We start from the raw sequence: 27388 nt of genomic DNA, 5'->3' as shown, positions 1-27388 counted from the left end.
GATATGCGTGAATGGGCGTATCTTCGTTGAAGGTTGTGCGTCAGGGCTGGCAACTCGGCATGTAAAAATCTACTGATAATCATTAGCGGACCGGAGTTCCGCTGTGGCGACCCCTAACTGGGAAAAGCCGAAAGACACAACATAATATAATATAATATAATATAATATAATATAATATAATATAATATAATATAAAACCATAACACTGCCACACCACATTTTTCCTCTGATGCCCTGCACCATCCATATTACATGGTAAAAACACATTTTGTTCTTATATTCCAACACAGCCAGGTTAGCTTTAACTGCTACTCATTTTCTTGTTCCAATAGTGCTTCAAAAATTATATTTTTTTATTCAAAGAGTTGCTCTAGCAAAGTGTTTCCAAAAAATGTTATTGCCTGTTATACCTAATAAAAATAAAGAGATGATACATGTTTTAATGGATGTACTAAACTTAAACCTCCATTTTGTATTTTACAGTTTAGTCCCCCATTTTTCAGGATTTAGACTAGAACCCCATACTATACTGAACAAATAACTAAATACTCATGTACTTTGGAGATAGGAAACAAGTAAGTCTCACCTAAATAAGATAGTTATTCCATATGACATTGTGAATGTTACCCATAATTCACTTACAACCTGAATTTCTTCAAGAATTTCATCCCACTGCTTATCAACAACTTCTTGTTAATCAAATGTAATCCCTAACTCTTTTGTAGAGCATGGGGCACCAAGGTTACACTATGATATTGGGGAAAAGATATACTTGTTAGCAGCTTCTCTAGACTGAGACAGTCATAACAATTGTTAAGCACCTCCTCAAGCACTGTTACGATTGCTAGGAACTAACAGCAAATAGTGCCAGCCAACAAAAACAGCAGCAAAAGGTACACAGCTGCTGTTCATGCCTCTCAACTGCCCTTGAGCTTGTCTTATACTTTGGCTCTATCTCTCATAAAATTTTTGATTTTCTGATATATCATTGGGGATTATAGTCAGTTAATAATGCTAGGCATAAGAATTTCATACTTATTATTCACATAAAAACATCTTTGTGTAAAACATGTTGCTCTATTAAGATTTTAAGTGAGTAAAAACAATATTTAAAAATTGTCCCTGATTTTGATAATTTGTTCTCCCATTATTTTTGGGTTTGTCTATGATTCTTAAGCAAAGAAGCTGAGAGGTATGCTGCTGTCTAACAAGGCAAACTGCATTCCATCTTCTGAGGTAGTAAAACACTTTGCATTCCTACTCTTTTTTTTCTGTTAACTGGTAGTAAATGGAGCAGATAAAGTTCCATACATTACCAATAACTATTAGTCTTCACTCATAATTCTTGTATTACATGTTTTCAACATGGATGCCTAGATTCACCTCTTGAGCTTCATGTCCACTAAGGAAAACTAAAAACACATTAATTTACCTGCTTCCACCAATTTTTCATTACTTTTTCCTTATTCAGTTTTAACCCAACTGCTTTTGCTAGTTTTTTTATCTCTTTAATTGCCGTCACTATCCACAATTTGCTCTTAGCTACTGCCATTAAATCATCTCCTAAAATAGTATGAAAATTATAGAAAGACCTAATTTATAGTCCCACCATACTTGCCCTATCTTTCTGATACATTTGTTGTTACTAAATTTGTGATTTTTGCAAGCAGCATACAGTTTCAACCCATTTATTATCTTTATCTCTCCTCCTAGCTACCCATTTACCCAAACCTTCTATTGTTCTTCTATTGCTATTGTCAAAAACTGAACATAAATTGCAAGAACATTTTCACTTGCAATGCATTACTCCAGTACACACCACATTTGTGTATGTACCATATTGTCATATGCTTTCTTTGTATCACAGCCATTCTATCCTACATTTCTTTCCTTATAATGCTTTCTATTATTTCCTTTACAATAATCAACACTTCCTTTGATTTCCCACCTGTACCCTATATTTCTTCTACTATGAACTTATTAGTTTTTCAAAACTTTTTGTTCAATATTCTCAAAATAACTTTGTAAATAAAATCACATAAATACATAATATGACTCCAATTCTTTACCAACCCCATATTTCCCTTCTTCCAAACGACCCTTACAATCCTTATACATAGTCACTAATCTTGTTTTCCATTCTTTAGCCATTTAACACTCAAACAAGTAAACAGTTATTCATTTCATCCATCTGTCTATAAATCAGCTAATTTATACCATTTATATCCAATACTGTTTAAATAATTAGTTCTTGCAATACTCATATCTACTCCTTGCAATGTCACATCTGTATGTCCTCTACATCTTTTGCATCTAACCTTGTAATACCCTAATTGCTCATAATTGCTGCCTTGTTTTTGTTATATATTTGCATCACATACTTTTCTGTTATGTTTGTAATTTCATCGTGTTACCCTTCCTTCCATTTCTAATTTAACAACATATCCACTTTATTTTCTTCAGTTACTTTTACCAGTAACAATGTAACTTCTTTTTTCCTTTTAACATAAACCTGTTTTATAAAATTACTGTTTTCATTAATTCTCTCCCAAATGAGGGCATCTTTTTATCACAGTCACTACCAAATGCATGTCAAAACCACAAAAATAAAATATTTTCTGTTGACATGATTCCATTTACAATTACTTTACTTGTCATATGCTCAGTGTTGTTATCACACACTTTCTAGAATACCAAGCTTTCCCTGAGACAGTCCAAGCATATGTTTCATCTTTTACTCTTGTGACTGAAGGTATAGCAACACATACTGCTGTGAAAAAAATCCATTGCTTTTTTTTTCTTCTACAATATTAGTGCTAAACTTGTACCATCAGTTTTCTTTTTATGTCTGTTTAATGGCTTAAACATTATTCAGACAAAGGCATGCATGTTTTTCAGTTCTTGATAAAAACTTTTCTGTTAACTGAAAAGATTCAAAAGTCACTACAGAGACCTACTTCTGCCCCAGTTTGATAAAGGAGCAAAACTTCTGAGGTGTTTTGGGGTTTTAGTTAGCCTAATAACAGCCCAATTTTTATTTATACTACAGAAAGAAGGTCCTTTTTCCTCCAGCTGGTAAAATTATCAGTTGTTCAATAGAATTAATTAAGCAGCAGTGCCCATTGAAAATACACATCCCAGTTCAGCTATCTGTCTGCAATCTACCTCCACAGCCACTAGAACTCAACCTTCTGCCTTCTGAGTTTCTGACTTTTTTTATATACACCATTCTACAGATTCACTCCAGGACAGAGCAGTATCATTGCCTGGTTCCTTCTCCTGCAGTTTACATATTAGAGCTTTTTTATCCAGTCCACCATTAAACATTTCCATTATTTCAGCAGTGCCACCAGTGAGTAAATCCTTTTGAAACATTTTATAAATCCAAATCACCAATGCTGCATAGCAGTGTATCAGATTTGTCTGCAGCCATTTTTCTCAGAATTAACAGCCCTCTGGCTCCCTCCAGTGGTTGCAAAGAATAGGGGATTTTTCCCTAGTGTCCTGGCTAAATTTCCCTCATCTGAGAAGTACCTCTGTGGATATCCCTTAAAAATAGACCACAGGTCCAGTGAGATTAACCCAGTCAACACAACTAAATAAATACAAAAAAAAAATTAACAGCTAACAAACAGAAGTCTGTGGCTTGAAAGAGCTTACTATTGATTTAGAAACAGTGTTTTGTTCTTCCAGGTTTGTCTGCATTTTCTTGTTAAGTTGGACATACTTTTTGTATTCTAAATAAATAAATAATAAAGAAAACACTGCTAAAATGATATAGCTTACACTGCTACAGTATGCCATGATAAACTCAATTTACTCCACGTTATGTTGCTACTGTTATGGGTAGCAAGGTGATTACAAAAGAACTGCAGCAGAACAGTTTGCATTTGTTTTCAACAAAGCGTACCTAACTTCATTGCAGCACTAATTCAAGTAGTATAAATTAACTTACGTATTCCAAATTATATATAACATGTATACAAACAGCTGGTTGTTTCAAAAATTGTTTACTGTCTCTGCACAGTGAAGTACTCCCCCGTCTTTTCTTTAATTTAACAAGTTAGCCTTCTTACTCTGACAATAAAGCATCTAAACAATTACATCTCACCTGCTCTCCTAAGGAATTCATCTCAGATATCATGTTACCACAGCTCACAGCAATGTTAGGATATATAAAATTAAGTCCATCAAGCATGTAATATGCTGCTACCAGCAATGTCTTTATCAGTCTCATTAGTTTCATCTTCTGCAGCAGCTTGTCGACAGTTAATTCCTCCTGAAGGGATATGTGTTGCTAGAAATGAGATGGGAGAGGTCAGATTGACATTAATGATCAGCTAAATGCAATCCAGCTGAATCTATTTCACAACTGAAAAACACAGCTATTTGTGAAATTATTCAGGGTGGTTTCCTCTTTGCCTTGAAGTATAATGACCAGTGAGTTCTTTATAATATATTACTGGGTGCATAAAGCACACTCCCCTGCATAGGGCTGGGTGAGGACTTTGTCCTTCACAGAAGAATCATACCACCTATATTGCTGTTTGTTGCCTTTATTTGGTCATTTGTGGTTTCAGATTCATTATTTCTACAGTAAGACAAAATAAACAACTCTGCAGATAACCTCTTTTTGACCCTCTAAGCTATGTGCAAATTATGACATTCTATAACTCTACTGAACTACCAATACAGATAAAATATTTAGCAGATCCTGTGATACACAGAAATATGGACCTTCAAATGCAGCTTTGTGTATTTATGTTTTGTGAATTTGTGAAACAAGAGACAAGTCAATAACTCAATAACAGCAGAATCAACTCAACCTTTTAAAATTTGCAGTTTGATATACATATGTGTGTGTGTGTGTGTGTGTGTGTGTGTGTGTGTGTGTGAGAGTGAATCTATGTCTCATCAAACATTGAACACACAATAACAAATGATGAAATTATGATAATTTTAGATTGAATATAAAATGATCGAAAGCGACAAAAAGTAAAACTATTTTTTCCAGTGGGCAAGCCCCCCTGCACCCCCTGTATATATTTATATGTGTGTGTATGTATGTGTGTGTGTATGTGTGCATGTGTGCCTCTTTCCCATTCCTTCAGTTCTTCATTGAAAGAGTAGAAGAAAAGAGTTGTGTTCTTTTTTAAACTCGACAATTAGCTTACCACACACAAAGTGCATGTGCATTTACTGATATTTGGAAATGCTGGGACAGAAAGAGCAGGAACTCTGCTTCATGATTGTGCTCCCTAACACCTAGTACCCAGAGTGGCTGCCCCATTCACCCCACCCTTGCTATGTTTATATATATATATATATATATATATATATATATATATATATGTGTGTGTGTGTGTGTGTGTGTGTATGTATATATTTTACCCTTCTTGTTTGACTAAAACAAATGTCGAGATCTGAAAGGTTTACCACGTTACCTTGAAAAAAGGACACATCTGCATCCTCCTACACATGTGCTGAGAAGCAACCTCATGGCATGCCAATGTTAAATAAATAAATAAAAAACATAAAAATCATCTAATCAGATATCTACTAACTCTAAGATCTCACAATCCCTGGAGAAAGGGAATATTCCCCTGCCAGGGGATTGTCGATTATAAACATTATTCAGCTGTTGATCATCTGTATAGTCTACCAAATGAGGTCAATTAAACAGATTTTGACCAGACTCCCTACGTATGAGCTCATGATCAGCGATGAAACTACCATTAACAGAACTGAGTTCCCTCATGTTACATTAATATTTTATTCACCACATGAAGCCAACCCTCCCCCACATAATTATTCCCTTTATCTGTTTTTTTTCCTGTTTTGCTTTTCCTTGAATGAGTGTTCACCATTTATTTCTGTGGGATCCAATAATTACATTATTTGTATAACTTCTGTATTGAACAAGGCTTTGCATTATGAATGTAGTGTTTTTTATCTCTATTGTAATTTTGAGGTTATGGTTTCAGGTAAGTTAGTGGTATTATTTTAATAGTGGAGTTAATATTATTTTAAGATACATTAATTTTCCAGCATTGGTATGGTTTTAGGTAGTTAATTTTAGCTTAGATAGAATCTGGCCCATTTTGCTGGTAGTGCCATTTTTTGATTCTTTGTTTATGGTTGTAATTTATATGGTTATTTTTTATTTTAACCATTTTTATTTAGTTCCCTATTGAAATGTCAGCACTCAAAATGCCAACATGCCCCCCCCAAAAAAAGAAAGTAGGCCGAAAACACAGGCGACGAGCAAATCTAAAAGCTAGCTCTTTGCCTGCCCCGCACCACATCATGTGGGGGCAATCCCCCCAACAACCCCCAAACGTATGTAAACCAACTCCAAGATCAAAATACTTTGGAGAAAAAGGAATATTCTGAGAAATGGCATCTCAGAAGTGGTATACACAAGTCTGATCTTTAAGCCATGCAATCTGTATTTCAGAAGTTGCTCTAGAGGGACCTGACATTTCAAACAGTTATCTTTGCATTCTCATGTTTTAAATTTAATTTTTAAGGCTTCAGTCTGGGCTTTGAGTGTGTGTGTGTGTGTGTGTGTGTGTGTGTGTGTGTGTGTGTGTGTGTGTGTGTGTGTGTGTTTGTATGTTTGTGTGAGGGGGAGAGAGAGATCTTGGCCTTTCCTTTAATGTGATTGAAGCTCAGTTATGCTTGTCGATTACATGGTCTGAGAGGCTGATTATATATATAGTATGGTGATAAATTTCCGAAGAGGTATGCTGTATATGAATAAATATGGAATATGTGGTAGTTAAGGTGTGGTATGAGAGGATCGTGCACTGTTGTTTTAATGGAATACACTTCATGACAAATGGCACAGCCACAAGTCACAAAATGACTTTTTTAGATCCTACAGAGCATATGCTTTTATATATGTGTGTGTGTGTGTGTGTGTGTGTGTGTGTGTGTGTGTGTGAGCGTATAAAAAGCATAATCCTGACCTCTCTACTTATTCTATTTATCCAGTTTTAAATGTTTTTACTTTGGATTACTTTTACCAATTCATTTCATTAGGGGTGTGCTAATTAATTTATTTGCATAAATATTTTCTGAATAGGGATTTTGTAGTTTCCATATGTTTTCTACTGTTATTCTGAGGTATGTTTAATATTTTTTAGTACTTTGGGTAGATGTAAAGAAAATTTGTGGTAGAGCAGTAAGGTTTATGTCAAAATTTGTTAGATCTGCCATTTTTATGTTTTACTTAGTTTGATAGTTTAATTTTCTGTTTTAGGTATGATTTTCCAATTGACTAGTTGCAGTTGTCATTTTTATTTTATTTTTGCTTTATTCTACCCTTTTCATGTATATTGTTATTTTATTTTTAGTGTTTTGATTTATATAAGAGAAGTATTTGTGAGGAATCAGTATGTATTTTCATATCTACAGTGTGAGAAGTTTTTGTTTTTAGTCTCAATGAGACTGAGCTAAATGTGCAATGTAGTAATATCTGATCCTCAATTAATAACAGCTTTATTGCTATTTTCAGCTGCCATCTAAGGATGATCCCAAAATTACAGATGAAATTATAACCACGGCTTAAGATTTACTTAAGAACATCACCACCCTACACCTTATAATACATAATTGTCAGTTTTCTATACAAGGAACAACCTGGCACAGCCCTTGCACAGTCTTCTATTTGTTTTAAGCAGACATGTTCCTCAAGTTTGGCATTAATCTATAACAGTGCCATATGTAAACAAGATACAGAGTCATGTCAACCCCAGAAAGTCAATTTTTACTGAAAACTACATTTAGCAAACACCTAAAACAAAGTTCTTTTTTTATTGGGGGAGATCAAGCCCTATACAGGCTGAATCTTCTCATATCCCCTAAAATGTAAAAATTCCATGGGCATACAACAGTGAGGAAAAGGCAAAGTCGGTTCTGCTGAATGTACATTTTTTTAGTAAAACTGCTTCAGAAGTTTGGGAATCTGAGAAATGTACCTTCCCAAAATTGTCACACTCCCATGAAGAACCATGTCCAACTCAAATGCTGACTAAACATTTTAGACACTAGTGGTATCAGATTAGTGGACTCAGAACAATATGGTTTCCTTATTATATAAAATATATTTCATGGTATATTAAACGTTTACTTTCCTAACAGTAACAGTGTTGTAGTTCTAGTTTTCTCCCTGCTGTATTTGCATGGCATATGCCATACAGCACAGATGGAGAAGCCTGTTTTCCGGCATTTGCTTGCTGAATTCTCTTGAGGACTGTTATTATTTGCTGTGCTTTCTTAACACTTAACATATGCCAGAAACACACTTTAACTGCATTACTGTTTAGCTGAATGCAGTGTTGTGCACTCATTAGTCACAGACACGGCTAGTCATTTCTGCTAAAGGATTATAAACAGTATTCATCTAAATGAAATCAGTGGTAGCTCAGGATGGTACTTTTATTTATCCTAAGAATAGGCCTAGGTACACAGGTGAAATAAAATGTTGATTTAATCTTGATTGTACCCATGTTTTATCACCATCTTACTTACATTATGAAATACTTTATATAGCCTTTCCTGAAGTTATCAAAGATTTATGTGTACTCTACCAACGTCAGTTATGAAAAACTCCACCCTAATTAAGTAAAAAAGGAAAAAAATGAAATTACGAATGCAAAATACACATCTTAAAACAGTGTGTTACTTCTAAATCAAACACCTGCAAAAGAAATTAAAATGAAAAATAAAACAAAATAAAAATAAAATAAAATAACATAAGGTGCAGAGCATGCAGGGTTATCACTGCTACCTCACAGCTCTTGGTTTTTCCATTTGGTACTTGGCTGGGGTGTCTTCTCTATTGAGAGGGCCTGTCCCCCTACGTCTGTGTGTGTGTTTTTAACAGAGCTGCTGATTTCTTCTCATATCCTAAAGATGCTTTATAGGGGAATTGATGATCTTCTAAATCTCCCAAAGTTGCGCATGCTATGTGAGTGTGTGCACGTGTGTGTTGGGGATGTGTGTGTGTGTGTGTGTGTGTGTGTGTGTGTGTGTGTGTGTGTGTGTGTGTGTGTGTGTGTGTGTGTGTGTGTGTGTGTGTGTGTGTGTGTGTGTGTGTGTGTTTGTGTGTGTGTCCTGTGATGGGTTTGTACCTCATTGGTGATGAGCTACTCTGCTATGCACCCACTGAGTGCCAGAAAAGTCTCTCGCCCCTCTATACTCTGCACTGGATTAAGCAGGTAATTGGAGAATGAATAAATGGATGAATTAATGGAGAGATGGATGAAAAAAATAAACATGAACTGTGACTAGCCAATTAGAAAATGACATCATTGGCCAATTAGACCTGATTCTAAATATCTACACATGGATGAAATCTTAATCAGAACTGGAGTAGAAAACCAAGCATGATGCAATCTATTCTTAAAATCCTATGGTGCTATATGTAAAGCATTATGAGTGGGTGTCTGATCATAACAAGCGTATTATGCGTTTGTGTCATGGATGTCAAACAAATTACCTAAAGAGCAAAGCTCAAGAGGCGAATCTTGTGCTCTGTGTTGAGAATATATAATTACAGGTCACAGTCAGTAATCTGATCATAATTCTTTGTAGTGCATTGGGCTTTATTTGCTCCATATACCATCAGTTACAGAAAAAGAAAGAAAGAAAGAAAAGGTGTAGAAATTCAAAATACTTTACCAACTTTGAGTACTAGTAAAGCTCTTAGCATTTTCAAAATGAAAACAAGCAAAAATGTTCCTCTGTAGAACTAATGGATTTGTAAGTTAACTAGTTAATTCTGCCACACGTTCTGTTTATTTGTGTGGCAGAGTGCTTCACAGATTTTAATAGCTGTTTAACTTTCTACCACTGTTCTATGCCAGCCAGCACTGTCTACTGTTAGTCTATAGCATGAGACCTGTTCTGAACAGTTCTTAGGCATCATGAAAACATTTTTGTTAAGGACCCCTAAACACTGCCTTGACCTAGGGATGTAGTTAACAAGTTTATCTTTTTCCCACTTTAGGAGCGTCACCATACAGAATATTGTCAGGAATACAGCACATGGATAGTAATTTTAGCCACTTTGTAAAGCTTAGGAGGGATTTTAGCCACTTTGTATAGCTTGGAGAGCTCATACCTGAGATTTTCTTTGTAAAGAAAATGTTGACGTTTAATGTCTCTGGAGAGGTACATACAAGGTGGACAATGACTTGTTTTGATGTGGAAGATATGCCTTTATCAATTGGTTGGGCTAGGTAAAAATATTTCCTAAAGCCAGTCAATATGTGATGGTCAGAGGAGAGTTCATTGACCAGGTCTCTAATGAAAGTTACTAGTTCAAGGGGGTGTCATTTATTTGCTAAGTGCAGGTGTAGCCTCTTTCCAAAGGCTATAATACTGCATTTCTTTGTGTTCAGCTTTAGCCATCCTCATGTTGATGATTTGGTGAGACATAGACCCTTCTGGAAGTTGTGCATGTCTTTGGTTGAGCTGATGACAGTTCCAAGTAAGCAATCATCAGCAAATTTAGTCAGTGAAAGACCTTTGATAACAGCTCTGATGCCAGTAAAGTAGATGCCACAGAGTACTGGACCCAGTATGGAACCCTGGAAAATGGCACTGGTAGTGAATCTTTTAGAAGTAAAGTGTACCACCAACTCTGAATAAGTTCTGTTTATAAGCCAATTTACTATCTGATGAGTTACATAGAGATTTATATTTAACTGTGAACATTTTTTTATAATTCCAGAGTATCCATTACCTAGGGTAGATCTATGTAGCAGGAGGGTAGATCCATGTAGCAGGAGAGTATCATCCATGTAGCAAGAGGGTAGATCCATGTAGCAGGAGGGTAGATCCATGTAGCAGGAGGGTAGATCCATGTAGCAGGAGAGTATCATCCATGTAGCAGGAGGGTAGATCTGTGTAGCAGGTGGGTAGATTCATGTAGCAGGAGGGTAGATCCATGTAGGCAGGGTGCACATAGCTGCATTCATTCAGTGCCTCTGTGACCTTCTCAAAAAATCCACCAGGTGAATTAGGCAGTATATACCCCTCCCAAAGACAGCTTGGTTTGGGTCTAAGGTTTGTAAGCTACCAATATCCTTATTTGTACAGTCTATGATTACATGTTCCATTATTTTACAAATGACAGTAGTCAAAGTTAATTGGTCTGTAGTTCATTGGGTTAGTGGTAGGGCTGCCCTTTTGGAGGGATACCACAATAGTAGTTTTCCAGGCCTCTGACACACACCTCATGCAAAGGCTAAAGTTTTCTAGACTTGTGAGATGTTCTGGGAGGCAATGTTTATACTAAATGGAAAGCAAAGTGTTAGGTCTTCTAAGACTTGTTCATAGGTAATTGTAAGAAGTTGTGCTGACTGGATCATGTGGAAAACTGGGGAAGAAAGATGGGTAAAGCTTAAGCTAAACTTGTCTGTTATTATATTTGCAATTTTGTCAGGGCTTGAGTGAGGGGTATTGTTTGGTATAAGTACGGTGCAGTATTGTGGATATAAGTACAGTGTGATGCTGTTTCATGTAAGTACAATGCACTGAGGTGGCTATAAGTACAGTGTAAAGTTGTTTGATATAAGGGGTGTAAGTCATATCATCAAACAGCCACATTGTCGAAAGTCATCTCATCGACAATACAGGCTGTCAACCACCCCATCCCCCACTAATTATTTATACCAACTCCAAGACAGCACTACAGTGGGGAGTAGGGCAAATTTCCTGATCCCTACAGTAATTTGATCTCAGTGAGAATGGTTTGATGGCCTGCATTGTTGATGAGATGGTACATTCGACAATGTGGCTTTTCAATGATATGACATAGGCCCGATATACATATAATGCAGTACTGTGGATATAAATGCAGTGTAGTAACATTTATATAAGTACAGTGCAATGCAGTGCTGTGGATATAAGTACAGTGCAGTGCTGTTTGATATTCGCACAGTATAGTGCTGTGGATATAAGTACAGTGCAGTGCTGTTTGATATAAGTACAGTGCAGTACTGTTTGATATTAGTACAGTATATTGCTGTGGATATAAGTACAGTGCAGTGCTGTTTGATATAAGTACAATGCAGTGCTGTTTGATATTAGTATAGTACAGTGCTGTGGATATAAGTCAGTGCAGTGCTGTTTGATATAATTACAGTGCAGTGCTGTTTGATATTAGTATAGTATAGTGCTGTGGATATAAGTCAGTGCAGTGCTGTTTTATATACGTATAGTGCAGTACTGTTAGATATTAGTACAGTATAGTGCTGTGGCTATAAGTACAGTGCAGTGCTGTTAGCCATAGGTAAAGTGCAGATCTGTTTAATATAAGCACAGTGCAGTGCAGTTCTGTGGATAAAAGAACAATGTTGTACTATGGGTATAAGTACATTGCAGTGCTGTTGCTGTAAGTACAGTTAAGTGCTGAGTATAAATATACAGTGCAGTGCTGTTTGATATAAGTATAGTGTCGTATGGATATAAGTACTGTGCAGTGTTGTGGATATAAGTACAGTGTAGTTGTGAATATTGTTCTCAAGATTTCTGATGTAGTTAAAGAATGCGTTGTGGTTCATATTTTGTCTTGTGGGTTTTGATTGTTCACCTTAGCTCATTATTTACCATTTTGAGGTCCCTTTTATTGTGTGTGTGTGTGTGTGTGTGTGTGTGTGTGTGTAAGGGTTAAGAATGTTTTTTAGGGCCAGTAGTTTTTCTCTTTTTGTAGAGTTTAGTTAATTAATACAAAGGGACCACACGGGGGTTTATTTTTGAATTTGGCATTATGTTAGTGGCAGATGGGGATAAATGGCTCTATACAGGAATTTAATTAAGTGGGAAGAGAAATTAATGAGATAAGGAGCATTTTTAGCCATGACGTTCTGTTAAAGTGGAGAACATTTAAAATGCATTGGGTCATCAACTATTTGTAGGATATAACAATGGAGAAGACACTTAGATTTGAGCACACCTGGGGCTGAATTCTTAAGGAGAGTGTTATGCCATGACAGTCTGATTTAACCAATGATGGAGCATAGGTCACTGTGGAGCATACTGAGGGTGATATTAGGAAGGACCAAACTGAGTAATTTTTACATCTCTAATAGCAGATGGTCCTATCTTTTGAGAAAAATTGCATCAATGAAGACAAGGGACCACTGTGCATATTGTTGCTTGCAGTGTATGCTTTCCAGTTAATGAAATGCAACTAAAATCACCCATAAGAACTGTGTTAATTTAATGCTGATGGACTACAGTTTGATAAGGTATGCATTATGGTTTGCAGGAATCATGGACAGGTTGGCAATGATGGATAGGTGGACCTGCTTATATACTAAAATTTGCAGGGGTTCAAAGTCATTATCTTGTACATTTAATTGTGAGGTGATGGTTTTGTGAATAAATATGGATACTCCTCCTCTGGTAGCATGGTTACCCTCAGTAGTTGGCCTAAACAAGTTGTAGGTATTATATCCAGATACAGAGAGGACTTTTTCATTAGAGTGGAACTGTATTTCAGCACTAATACAGCTGCAAATGTTTACAAGGGTTATGCAGCTTTTTGTTCAAGCTTCCAGCATTGAACAGTAGATGTTGATATTGGCTTGCCTGAAATTTTTTATATTGGGATGTGTAGCAGACTGACTCTTTCTAAACAAAAAAAAGGTGCTATAGGGGCAATATGGGTAAACAGTGTCTTCATTAAAATGCAGAAACATGAGGAGAGAGGTCTAGACCATCCTTAGCAAAGCACTCAGGACTGTTCACCATCTTCCCTCCACTCTGAATGACACTAATTACTGAACTAATTGTTAAATTAAATTATTTTATGCTTTTATATGTAGGCATCATTCTTTACCATGCCAGCACCTTATTACTGTATCACTGCCACGTGATGTTTCATGTGTGTTGATAGTTTAATATTTCACTATTGTCATAGGTCATTCATTGCCAGTTCTTTAATTACTATGAAATCAATACTGTCATATTGTGTTCATTGACTGAAAAGTAGCCCTTGTGGCCCAGCTCGCTTACCTGTAAATAAATAAATAAAAACAAAAAGAGACAGCGCCTTACAGTCTATGGGAGCCACAGTCTGATCCTTCTATAGCATGAAGGAAAACAGCTTTTATAATACAGTTTTGTCTTCCTTCTTACAGTCCATCAGGCATCTGTATGTAGATGCAAAATTCATCCACCCTAAAAAAACTGCACTCACATGCAGTCGCGTACAGATGCATTCCCTTTATATTCTAAGTATTAAGACACTTAGCCTCCATTAGACTTTGCTCTCTACTACTGCTAAACAATGCTGGGTACTATACAAAACATTAAATTGGGTGGGTATTGCAGAGTGTAAAGTTGTCTCACTGTATAAAATTTGGATTAAATGTTCTGTCCCAATATAGTTTCACTCAGTGAATTTTCTCTAGGGTCTATATGACTTATATCATTTTATAAATATTAAAATGCTTTCTGTATTAAGTATGCTCAAACTACATGCCTCACCTGTATTACTGTTGTTTTGCCTTTTCTACTGTAGCTCTGTACATCACTTTTGCATCATATGTATTGGTCTGTAGGTTCAAAAGTTCACACTAGACAATAGATCACAAAGATCATAGGACCCTAACCACAGCAGTATATTACGTACTCCTGTCCACAAGGGATTGAGGGAGCTAGACTAAATGTATGAGTACATTATATCTAAAGAGAGCACGGGATTTGTTTTATTTTATGTAGAATGGGAGCTTATTCCAGAAGTATGAGATCCTTTGGGAGAGACATTTCTCTCATGAACTTGTTTGTATTATGGTGTCGATTTTTCCCCCCTAGAGTAGTTATTTGTACTCTTTGCAATTTTACATGCAGATAGAAGGTCACAGTTTAGGACTGTGTGCTGCTTTACAGGCCAGGTTAAAGTGATAGTGATTTTTAGATGTTCTGAGTAATCCAGGGAGCCCATATTTGAAATTTTCTGGTGAGAAAACATTGTGGCTTCTGTAGCTGAGCCATGTCCTTTGGTAGATATATGTCAAATTGAGCATTAAATTCAATTGTGAGTCTAATAAGGGTGTATTACAGGCGTGTATTACAATATGCAGATAACTCAACAGTCATCACCATCACTGACACTCCCTCTGACCTAAACTCTGCCACCCAAGCATCCTTCAACTCAGTAGAATCCTGGCTCTGTGACAACAAACTAACTCTCGACCCCAAGAAAACTAAACTCTAAGGGCAGGATTCACGAAGGCTTGCACGGAGTGTAAGAGACGTGCAACACTCCATGCAAGCCTCGCGATCCAGGAACAGCCCTAAACTCCATGTAAGAGACCAGCTAAAACGTCTCTTACACGGACTGGGCGTGGACATGCTAAATACCTCCCTTGCATCCGAAAGGTATGCAAATGAGGTATATTAGCGATCCACGAAGCAGAAACCAGTCCGTGTAGGAGACGTTTTAGCTGCAGAAATGTACTCAGTTGACAACTGAGTACATTCCTGCAAAATCCACAACGGAGCGATGTCAGCTCCAAAAAAGGTTGCATATGATTCAGGCAGCATGCCAATGGCCAAATATGTGGCCATTGGCAAGATAACCCGATGCAAAAATATAAAAAATATGTTTTTTTTTTCCGGCAATCGCCGATGTTTAAACCCAGCGCAGCCCCGCGCAAACGGGCTGCGCTGTATAAAAACATAAAAAAGAAGGTTATAAACCCACAAATGTGGGTTTCATGCAATACATGGAATGACAATGCAGGGGCCAGCAGACCAAAACCAACATGGCCACCGTGTAGTGGTTGCTAAGGGCGGAAGCTGAGTCTAAGACATGTAACTAAGCATTAGTAGGCAATCTCATGTAAATGAGGGTTAGGATACTGAATCTCACAGTCACATAGCAAATGAGCACGGTCTGAGTAGTGTAAGAGATACAAAAGGGGGAGGAATAGAGTAGGAGATAGGTGACATCACAGGGGGGAATGGTAGAAAGAAACGCAGTTCATTGGAGGCCAGTGTAACATGACAGATGACAGGCACAGATCATGGAAAGAGGTGTGCCACTAGATAAGTCATGGAAAGACAAGAAATGGAAGGTGTACACTGTTACCTACACCAAAGTTTCTTGCTGGCCGTGCATGCGCACGTGTGCGCGCAATGAAGCGCGAGTAAGGCAGTGTGCGCACGTGTAAGGCAGTGTGAGCATGTGGGAGCATGTTGGGAGATGTTTAACACTGTTTGCGTGGGTGTGCACGCGTGTAAGGCAGTCTGAGTATGTTGGAGGCTGTTGGCAGTCGTGTAACGGTGTTTGCGCGGGTGTACGCGCGTTTAAACCTGAATAAGTAGATTCTTAACCGTGGAAGCACGTGTGCGCGCGTGTAAGCCACTGTGAGCGTGTGTCAGATAGTATGCAAGGTACTCCCCCCTGAGGAAACAGAAAGGAAAAAGGAAGCAACAGAATTAATAGGAAGCTAGCAGGGATAACTGCTGAAGCTAGCAGGTGAAAATAATTAGAAGCAGGCAATTACACAGGCAGAATAGTAGCCCAGCCCAGCACTTAAAACTCTGCAAACAGTAGTGCAGGATGTTTTCATTAAGAGACACTGCAAGACAGGAGTAAGCTAATAGAAGTGAAAACTGAAAAAGCTGAACTCAGAGCAGAAATGCTAGGGGCTGCCATAGCTGTCATAATGAGACATAGGCGACTTGCTGAGGGTGGTGACAATGCAGATGGTGCCAGACAACCCACAGTGAGGAGACGGAGAAGAGTGTACAGGCCCAGGGTCACCTACCACGGGTTACATGAGCTGGAGATAGTAGAGCGCTATAGAGTGGACAGAGAGCTCCTGCAGCAGATTGTTGAGCTGTGCAGGCCACGCCTCACACACAGAACCAACAGAGGGGAACCCATCCCAGTGGAAACCAAGGTATGTGTTGGCCTAAGAATACTAGCAACAGGTACCTTCCAGAGACCAACTGGCGATATGATGGGGATATCACAGGCATCAGCCTCCAGGGTACTACACCAGTTCCTGGATGCCATGTCAGCACATGTCGGTGATCATGTATATTTCCCCAATGCCCGTGAGGTATTGGCCAGCAATATGCGTCTCTTCCAGCAAATAGCGGAATACCCTGAGGTACTGGGTGCTATAGACTGCACGCACATATGCATCAAAGCACCAGCAGGAGAGCGGGGTAGGGCCTACATAAACCGCAAGGGCTTCCCCTCCATCAACTGCCAGGTCGTGTGTGATGCCCAGGGCATAATAATGAATGTGTGTGCTGGCTGCCCTGGGAGTTATCACGATTCCCACATCTGGCATTTGACGCAGCTGTACCAGACATTTGCCAATGGGGACATCCCACACGGACACCTAGTGGGGGATGCAGGTTATGCACTGGAGCCGTGGCTGATGACACCCATCAGAAACGCACACACACCTGAACAGGAACGCCATAATGAGGCACACGCACAAACACGTAATGTGATAGAGCGTGTGTTTGGGCTGCTCAAGTCATGGTTCCGGTGTCTGGACACATCTGGTGGAGCCTTGCAGTACACACCAACTACATGTACCCAAATTGTCATGGTATGTGCTATGCTACATAATATGATCTTGCGAAAACAGCTGCAGCAGGACCAGCATAGGGCCGGGCCAAACAGCCCCCACCATTGCCAAGGCCATCACAGGCAGAGCGTGACTCGGAGGAGGAACAACCTGAGCCTGCCCCAGTAGGCAGAAGGAGGCATGCCCAGTATGCCCTGGCCTTGGCAAAGAGGCAACGCATAGCACATACATTGGCTCAGTAGGAACCTTGGGAATGATACCTCTCTCTGACTCACTCATATAGTAACAGGGATGCCTAACGTGACACAACCTGCTCTCAAACATGTACAGGGAAGTGTAATATGCGCATCCGACAGAGGCAGCCCTGCAGCACCACCTGAGGCATGAATGCTATGTGTTAAGTAATGTAACGCCAAGTACTATATGCACACCTGAGGACCCTGACTAACATCCTACCCTCACCAAGCATCATGCCACAACATGACAACGAGATGATCAAGTGCAACAATTGACTGAAGTATCGCAGTTAGTCAAAGGGGACCCAATGTGTGCCAGTCTGGGATGACATGCTGAGCATGACATGATGCACCACCTGCTAGGACTGGCGTGCACCTATCAGTGCAGGCCGTATGGATACTGGCAAAGGCTGTTGTCACCCACAGTGTGCCCTGAATAGGTAAGGCTCAAAACACAAACCTATCCCCATAGGTACCAGAAGGGATAAGAATAAGATAAGGGATAAGTTGAAACAGCAAGATGCATGCAGTCTAAACTCACCCAGTATGGAGAATGTTGATAACTGTGCTGTAACAGAAAACTGAGGCAAGGCTCACAACAGCACCCTAACACTACCAGGTTACACCTCATACTGTGCTGTACAGCCTCAAAACTTGGAACAAGCTACAAAAGGAGGGTGACTAGCAAGAATTGTCAAGGATAACCACATCCCCATGTCGGTACCACAACAAAAAGCAGCATGGACTAGCCATGCTCAAGTAACAGTGGCTAAAACTGCCCCCCAGTTTATAGCCTGCTACAGACTACTGTCCCAACACCAGGAACTGCATCCGGCCTATGCTGGAATACATGAATATATCAAGTCCTCCAACCCACATTATATTGGGTGACTGCAAATACCCAGACATAGACTGGGAGCATTATACTAGCTCCAACAGTGTCGGACAAAGGTTCATAGAATCCACAAACCAAAAGGCCCAGGAACAACGTACCACTCCCACAAGAGGGGTAAGCATACTGGATGTGATAATCAGCAACATGGGTACTGGATGTCAAGATGAGAAGTGTATTGCTCACTGGTAAAACCAGACCATAGAGTAATCACACTGGATATACAAATCCTGACCACAGTCCCTGGCCGGAAGACCACAGTGGAAAACATGTGTTAAGCAATATTTGCACTCCTCCAAACTGATGTGGAATCCATTAAAGGTCCCGTGCAGGTGCAAAATATGGGCCACACCTCAGAACCTGTAATACAGCCATTCCATGAACACTGCCAGGAATGCTTGGATTATGCAGTCCTAAATTAAAACAAGACACAGTGCCTAAATCTGGCATGGTGGACACCAGCCATAACCAAAACATGCAAGAGAATGAGGAAGCTACTACATGATAGAGCAAACATGAACAATGAAGTAATCACTGATCAGTAGTATGGCAATAAAATCTGTCCACACATGCAATCCACTAAGGCCAGCCACAACAAGTGGAATCTGTGAATCCTGAGGCAATGTCACACCTGCCCCAAGTACACAGACAACCCCAACTCCACCCAAGAAATACAAAAATATGTGAGAGATGCAACCATCCATCCAAACTGGAGGCTGAGCTCCCTCAACTCAGTACTCCCAAAACAAGTCAGTAGGAGAAGGTAACCACACACACCACAAACACAGTCCCACATAGACCTATCACAACTGCAAACCAAACACATAAACACAGAAAAACATTCCCGGAGGCACAAATTACAAACACAGCACACCAACAGAGGCCTCTAAAGCAGACACCCAATCAAACAGCCTCCAAACATAGCACATGCAACACATAGCACACAAAGCTGGTGTGCCAAACAGTCACAGGCCAGAAGGAGAAACAACATGCCTGATACAGTTGTAATAGGTGACTCCATAGTCAGACACACTGCTGTCCCGCACACCAGACTGAACAAGGGAAAGGGTACAGTAAGCTGCCTGTAGGCTGCCACAATATGCCACATAACAGAAGTATGTAGGTCACTCCAAAGCAAGTAGAAATATGATGCAGTCATAGTCCATGCTGGTGTGAATGACCTGAGATGTACCGCCCTAGACTACATGAAAAGAGACATAGATGAGCTATCTGATTATGTAGTCCAGGCTGGTATGACACTCACCGTTCGCAGCATCCTACCCTTACCAAGAGTAATGCCACAGTACAAACACGGAATGATCAGTCATAGCAAGTGGCACACTTACTGGTGTCATTCCAAGGGGATGCAATGTCTGTCTGCTTGGGATGTCATGCTTGACAAGCCACGCAGCTGTCCTTGGGATGGCCTGCACCTGTTACCCCTGGGCATCTGAATATTGGATAAGGCCTTTGCCACCTCCATAGAGCCTTTTGTAGGCAAGGCTGAAAAGACTGACCCACCACCCTAGAAAACATAAGTGGGAAGAAACATAAGGGAAATGCTGACCAATGCCAGATGTGTACACCCCAATATGCATGCTCCCGAGGCCATCCCCAGAATGGAGAACATCAATGTCTGTGCAGTGACAGAAACCTGCTGCAAGCCTCCTGACAGCACACCAGCACTACCAGGTTATACCACGTATCATGTGTCATGGCCCCAAAACCTGGAACAAAACATAAAAGGAGGGTGAGTATCCATAGTCAGCACAGACACCCATACGTCCAGGTAACTGACAATGCACAAGGCATTGGAGTTCACCCATGTGCAACTAACTGTAGGCAAGACTGCTGTGCAGTCTGTAGCATGCTACAGACCGCACTCTCACACACAATAACCCCACCCAGCCGTCCTGAAGACACTGGACAGTATGAATGTCCCACCAAATAACAAACAAGGTACCACAAATTACCACATAGGTGGTAAACCATTATGTATGGAAGGAGTAACCAGGGACCTAGGGACACAAGTGGACAGTAACCTGTTATGTGACACCCACATTGCCAATGTGGCTAGGAAGACTGTCTACATTTGACACCGTATCAGGAAAGGAGTCACATCTACGGCAACAGAGGTCATTGTGCCCCTATACTTTCTCTAATCACACCCATAATCTAGTACAATGCCTCATATGGGATGTACCTTACCTGACACCTGCAGCAGTTAGAAAGACCTCAAAGGTACCTCACCAAGAGGATAAAGGGTCCCAAATATATGTCATATGCTGCCTGGCTGTAGACACCCCAGCTGAATCCAGTCACATACTGCCTACACAGAGGCATTGCATGCCTGTTGTAGGAGGCCATGCCCAACACAGGAGTAATGGACATGCTCCACCCCAGAAAACACAAATCCATCGGAGCTGTGAGAGTGAGAGATGTCAACCTCAACAAATAATGAAATAGGATGTGCTGGTGGGACAGATACATAATCCAGAGGCTCCCCACACCCTGGACCAGAATCCCATTCCATGTTAGGCAGAGCCCTCACTGACACTCTTCAACAGGAATCTTGCCAAGTGGATGGATGATTGTAGAGTTACACTGGGGGTCTTCACTGTGTCATGTCCAGACAGAGGCACAGCAAAGCAAATCATAAATGGCCATAATATTCACATGGCAAGGGGTGTCAAAAGCCACACACACTCTGGCTAGGCTAACAAATGCCCAGGGTGGATAGCCTAGTATGAACCTATGAACCTATGAAGATACAAATTGTACAGGACACTAAGGATAATCCCAAGGCTTTCACAACTGATGGTAGGAACCATGTTGGGAATTCACAGATATGCCCTGAATCACACAAATATCACAAACACACACACATATTGCCAACATACATCCTGACAGGTGCAGTGCAAACCCCCCCCCCCAAATGCAGAATATCTATCCCAGCAGACTGCTGGCCCCCTGACATTGCAGATGCTGAGGTAACAGCCAACATCTACAAAGCAAAACACACAGCAGCAATGGTATGAGATGGTGTCCTGGGCTTAGTGCAACATGGACTCCAAGATGAATGGAATGCCAAACCACACTACTGCTCAATGTCAGCCTTACCACAGAATATGTACCCAAAGAGCAGTGTACAACAACAGTGGTCCTTCTCAACAAAGGTGTTGCCTGAATGGATACTGAACACTACTACCCCAGAATCCTGAGAAGCTCGGTTTGCACAGCTATGGAAAGGATCAGCATGTACCACAGACATAAAGATATTGGGGACCTACTGACACCCGACCCAACCCAGTGTGGCCTTCTCAAGTGCAGATCCTGCCCCTAACCATGTTTGACTCAATTGAAACAGCCATTAAGGTCATTGATGAGGGCAATGTGCTCCACACAGTGTATCTGGACCTTGCAAAGGCTTCTATACAATACCCTACGTGTTCATTATAGATAGGCTCACCAGCTTAAATATAAACCCACATGTCAGTAGAGGGGTTGCAAACCAGACCAAGGACAGAACAGACATGGTCAGACATGCTGCAGCCATGTCAGACTACAAACCAGATATAACTGGCATCCCACAAGGCTTTGTCCTGGGATCTCCCTCGTCTGGTATATATGTCCCATAGGTACAGGCAAACATGGAAGGACTGTGTCCGAACATGTTTGCAGAGGACTACAAACTGCTCACCACATATGATCCACCAGCTGACACAAGCATCCCACAAAAGGGCCACATAGAAACAGACAACTGGTGCCATAGCCATGTCAGCAAGCTAAGTGCAGAAACGTGTATAGTCAACCCCGTGGATATACAGTAAGTGCCCACCAATTACCACATAGGTGTTAACCCATTATGTAGTTAACATGTAATGAGAGACCTGGGGACACAAGGTGATAGATATCCTGCATTGGACAAACATGTGCTGTAGTGTTTACAGAAACATACCACATACCCACCTAATCATGAAGGCTGTCAGATCTAGATAAGGGAGGTCATTGTGGCTCTGCAGTCATCCTTCATCAGCGGTACAATTGACTACAATAGCCCCTGTGGGATGTACCTCAGCAGACACCTCCATCAACTGTAAAGTCCCCAACAGTACCTCATCAGGAGTATCAAAGAGCTTGCACAGATGCCATGTGTTGCCTGTGTTGCTGGCATCAATAAACATGCTGCACCTTGTACAATCTGAATGGCAGTGAGCTATGCACATGAGAGACCTGAACCCCAGCACTGACTTACATAGGACAAGCTGTACTGCGTGATCCATAACACAGAAGCCACCCCAGCACAGGCTACCCATAGAGTCACTTATCAATCTTCCTCAATAGGAATCCTGATGAGTGGATGGGAGATGGTAGATTTATCCTGGGTATCACTGTCATGTCACAGGTAGACAGAGGCACAGTATACTATCCATGACATATGTCATGGCAAACTCCACTTACAATGTGTGTTGAAGGACAAACACACTCTCCAACTAGCATTAGACATGGACTAGGGCACATCGCTAGTGTTTGCAAATGTACACCTATGTTGTGGAATACACTACCAATGTTGGACAAGCCTGGTTTAAGTAGTTCATATCTGAACAGAATGCAACATGGTCAGATGTACACAACTGGCCCGTAACCAGGCTGTTGTGCCCACTATCGAAATGTAAAGCAGTGATAGCAGTAAAGCCCAGGATACTGTCCACCACAGTCAAAGTACTACCAGTACACTATACAGTACTACAGTGTTAGGTCAGTGTGAAAGGATGTTGACAACTGTATGCAAAGTATCCCATGCAAACACTGCAGGCACAGTATAATCCTGTTGTGTTCACACACAAAGCAGTTGTACAGTAACTACACAACATGACACACAACACACAACCATAAACGGGTGATAGTTGTTGAGGTTCACACTCATCCACAAATGTGGTGGGCTGCAGAGTCCAACATATGGAATGCTCACACTGGGCATGCTCACACACTTTGACAACATGCCATGGGAAGGCTGAACTGGGCATGCTCACACACTTAGGCCAAATCTCGGTTTAGCAGTTGGACACACATAGCTGGTATTGTTATGTGTTATTCCAGGAACCAACCACATTATAGCAGTCTGCCCAGTGCACACAGCTAAATGACTACAGAGACATACGTGATATAGTGGATCCCTCCCATATGCAAACATCTTCCACAGATGCACAAGTTGTTCATACAAACAGGGAATGCTATGGCAATAAAGATGTGCAAACAGTCTATCAGCAACAAATAATGTGCATTTGACAATTAAACATATGGGTGTAGAGGTCAACACTAGGCTGTTTGCCCTAGGGAATGACAGCTTAGCCAGAGTGTGCTTGGTGTCTGCCTCCCCACAGGATGCACATTCCCCTTTCTAAACACAGATGATGTCAGCACCCTATAAGTACAGCAGGAGAAAAGAAACTTCCCAGTAATCCGAATAGCGTGCTCTGCTAATGCGTCTGTCTCAAGTGTCATAACATAGTTAGGTAGGGGTTTGAATCCTGCAAATGCTCAGTGTGTGAGTGGGGTTGGTGTGTGTGTGTAAGTCTGTGGGAGAGAAATGTCCCTTTTGGCAACTAGGAAAACACACTACAGGATGCACATTCCCTTTCTAAACACCGATGATGTCAGCACCCAATAAGTACAGCAGGAGAAAAGAAACCTCCCAATAATGTGAATAGCGTGCTCTGCTAATGTGTCCGTCTCAAGTGTCATAACATAGTTAGGTAGGGGTTTGAATCCTGTGAATGGCAAGTGTGTGTGTTTGTCTGAGGGGGGTTTGAGTGTGTGAGGGAAATGTCCCTTTTGGCAAATAGGAAAACACACTACAGGATGCACATTCCCTTTCTAAACACCGATGATGTCAGCACCCTATAAGTACAGCAGGAGAAAAGAAACCTCCCAGTAATGCGAATAGCGTGCTCTGCTAATGCATCCGTCTCAAGTGTCATAACATAGTTAGGTAGGGGTTTGAATCCTGTGAATGACAAGTGTGTGTGTTTGTCTGAGGGGTTAGTGTGTGTGAAGGTAATGTCCATTTTGGCAAATAGGTGAACAGACTACAGGATGCTCATTCCCTTTTCTAAACACTGATGATGTCAGCACTCTATAAGTATAGCAGGAGAAGAGAAAACTCCCAGTAATGCAAATAGTGTGCTCTGCTAATGCGTCCGTCTCAAGTGTCATAACATAGTCAGATAGGGGTTTGAATCCTGCAATTGGCAAGTGTGTGTTTTTGGCTGAGGGGGGTTAGTGTGTGTGAGGACAATGTCCCTTTTGGCAACTAGGTGAACAGACTACAGGATGCACATTCCCCTTTCTAAACACTGTTCAGCAGAAGGCCATGGCTCTGGCACAAGTTGTCTGTTGCTATGATGCCCCTTTGGAAGATGCTTGTGTCAGCTGGAGAGGTGATTATGGTGGCCTGTTTGCAGTCATCTGCATATTTGGACAGCCACAGTCCGTCCGTGTTGGCCTGTACCTCCAATAAATATATACCAAACAAGAGGGTCCCAGGACTGAGCCTTGTGGGACACAACCCGTAACTGTTGTGGGGTCTGGCATGGCTCCAGCAATGCTAACCATGTGGGTTCTGTCCTTGAGCCACTGTGCAATCCATCTAGTGACATAGGGCCTTATATTTAAGCTGGTGAGCTTCTCTAGAATGCCCAAGTGGGGTATTGTTGTGAAGGCTTCTGCAAGGTCCAGGTAGGCTGTGTGAACCACCTTCCCCCGTCAATGGCCTTGGTGACTGTTTCAAAGAAATCAACCAGGTTAAACCTGGTAGTGCTGGTGTGCTCTCAGTAGCCCTGAACCAGGCATCTGTTACTGCACAGATATCGATGTGTTCCATGCCAAGGAGTGTTTTGGGTGCATGCATCTGGAGGTTTAGACATCTGGCGTTGGGTAGCATTGCTCTTAGTTTCTTATCCCTTGTGATACCTATGAAGGTGGGTTTGTCATTTGAGCCCTGCCTAACATAGGCACTATGGGGGTAGCAAGAGCCTTTGCCAATATCTGAATGACCAATGCAAACTGTACACGTGCTCATAGGATGCAAGTGTCAAGGATTATGCTGAGTGGCCAGTATAGTCCTCCAGCATGGGTCCTCTGAAGTCATCCACCCCAGTCTACACAAGTGTAGAGTCTGCTTGTGCTAAACACAGTTTGTGTGCAGTGACAACCTTGCCTGGGGGTGGAGATGGGATATGGATGTCCAGGGAAAGGTGGACATGGGCAGGTATCAACAATGGTGGTCTACCTCTGGTGTGGAACAGTGAGTACCCACGTTGCAGATGGACAGGTGCAATATGTATTAACCCATGTGGCTGTGGTGTGTGGTTCTGCCATAGCACATGGACCCACAAATTGTAGTGGTGGTAGGGTAAAGTGGTAGAGGCCTGAGTAGTTCTCACACACAATATGCCTGTACCTGATGTTAACAACTGGAATGGTGTATGTGAATACCTGCATATCCTGGCACTGTTCCCAGGGAAGCTAGGTGTGTGTCCTGGATGTGGGTGTGGTGTGCTGGACTGGTTGTGTTGTGTGTTACAGGTCCTGTGGTCCCAAAGCATGGTATAGAACATAACCTGCCAGTGCGATGTGCACATCTGACCCTGATGTAGGTGGCTGCAAATGCATATACATGCTATCCCCCACCTGACAGGTAGTACGACAACCACAAACCTCTGTGGAAATGAAGATGTCAGCACCCTAGAAATACTACAGGTGCAGAACAGATGCCCAGTAATTCGGATAGTGCGCTCTGCTAATGCGTCGCCCTCAAGTGTCATAATATAGTTAGGTAGGGGTTTGAATCCTGCAAATGCTCAGTGTATGTGTGGGTGAGTGGGGTTTGTGTGTGTGAAAGGCTGTGAGAGGGAAATGTTCCTTTTGCCAACTGGGAGAACACACTACAGGATGCACACGCCCCTTTCTTAACACAGATGATGTCAGCATCCTATAAGTACAGCAGGAGAAGGGAAGCCTCCCAGTAATGCGAATAGTGCGCTCTGCTAATGCATCCGTCTCATGTGTCATAACATAGTTAGGTAGTGGTTTGAATCCTGCAGATGCCAAGTGTGTGTGTTTGGATGGGGGGTTATTGTGTGTGTGCAGATATGTATGAGGGAAATGTTCCTTTTGCCAACTGGGAGAACACACTACAGGATGCACACGCCCCTTTCTTAACACAGATGATGTCAGCACCCTATAAGTACAGCAGGAGAAGGGAAGCCTCCCTGTAATGCGAATAGCGCTCTGCTAATGCATCCATCTCATGTGTCATAACATAGTTAGGTAGTGGTTTGAATCCTGCAGATGCCAAGTGTGTGTGTTTGGATGGGGTGGGTTATTGTGTGTGTGCAGATATGTATGAGGGAAATGTTCCTTTTGCCAACTGGGAGAACACACTACAGGATGCACATGCCCCTTTCTTAACACAGATGATGTCAGCACCCTATAAGTACAGCAGGAGAAGGGAAGCCTCCCAGTAATGCGAATAGCGCGCTCTGCTAATGCGTTTCCCCTGTGTATCGTAATGTAATTAGGTAGGATTTTGAAACCTGTAAAGACATGTGTGTGTGTGCATTTCCGTATGAAAAACATGTTAGTTTTGGCAATCAGGTGATCACACTACCTGATGCACATTACCC

The sequence above is a fragment of the Protopterus annectens genome, chromosome 3.part1 (genome assembly GCF_019279795.1).
Source record: "Protopterus annectens isolate FY-2018-M chromosome 3.part1, PAN1.0, whole genome shotgun sequence".
Taxonomy (NCBI): domain Eukaryota; kingdom Metazoa; phylum Chordata; order Ceratodontiformes; family Protopteridae; genus Protopterus; species Protopterus annectens.
This window is presented reverse-complemented; position numbering follows the sequence as displayed.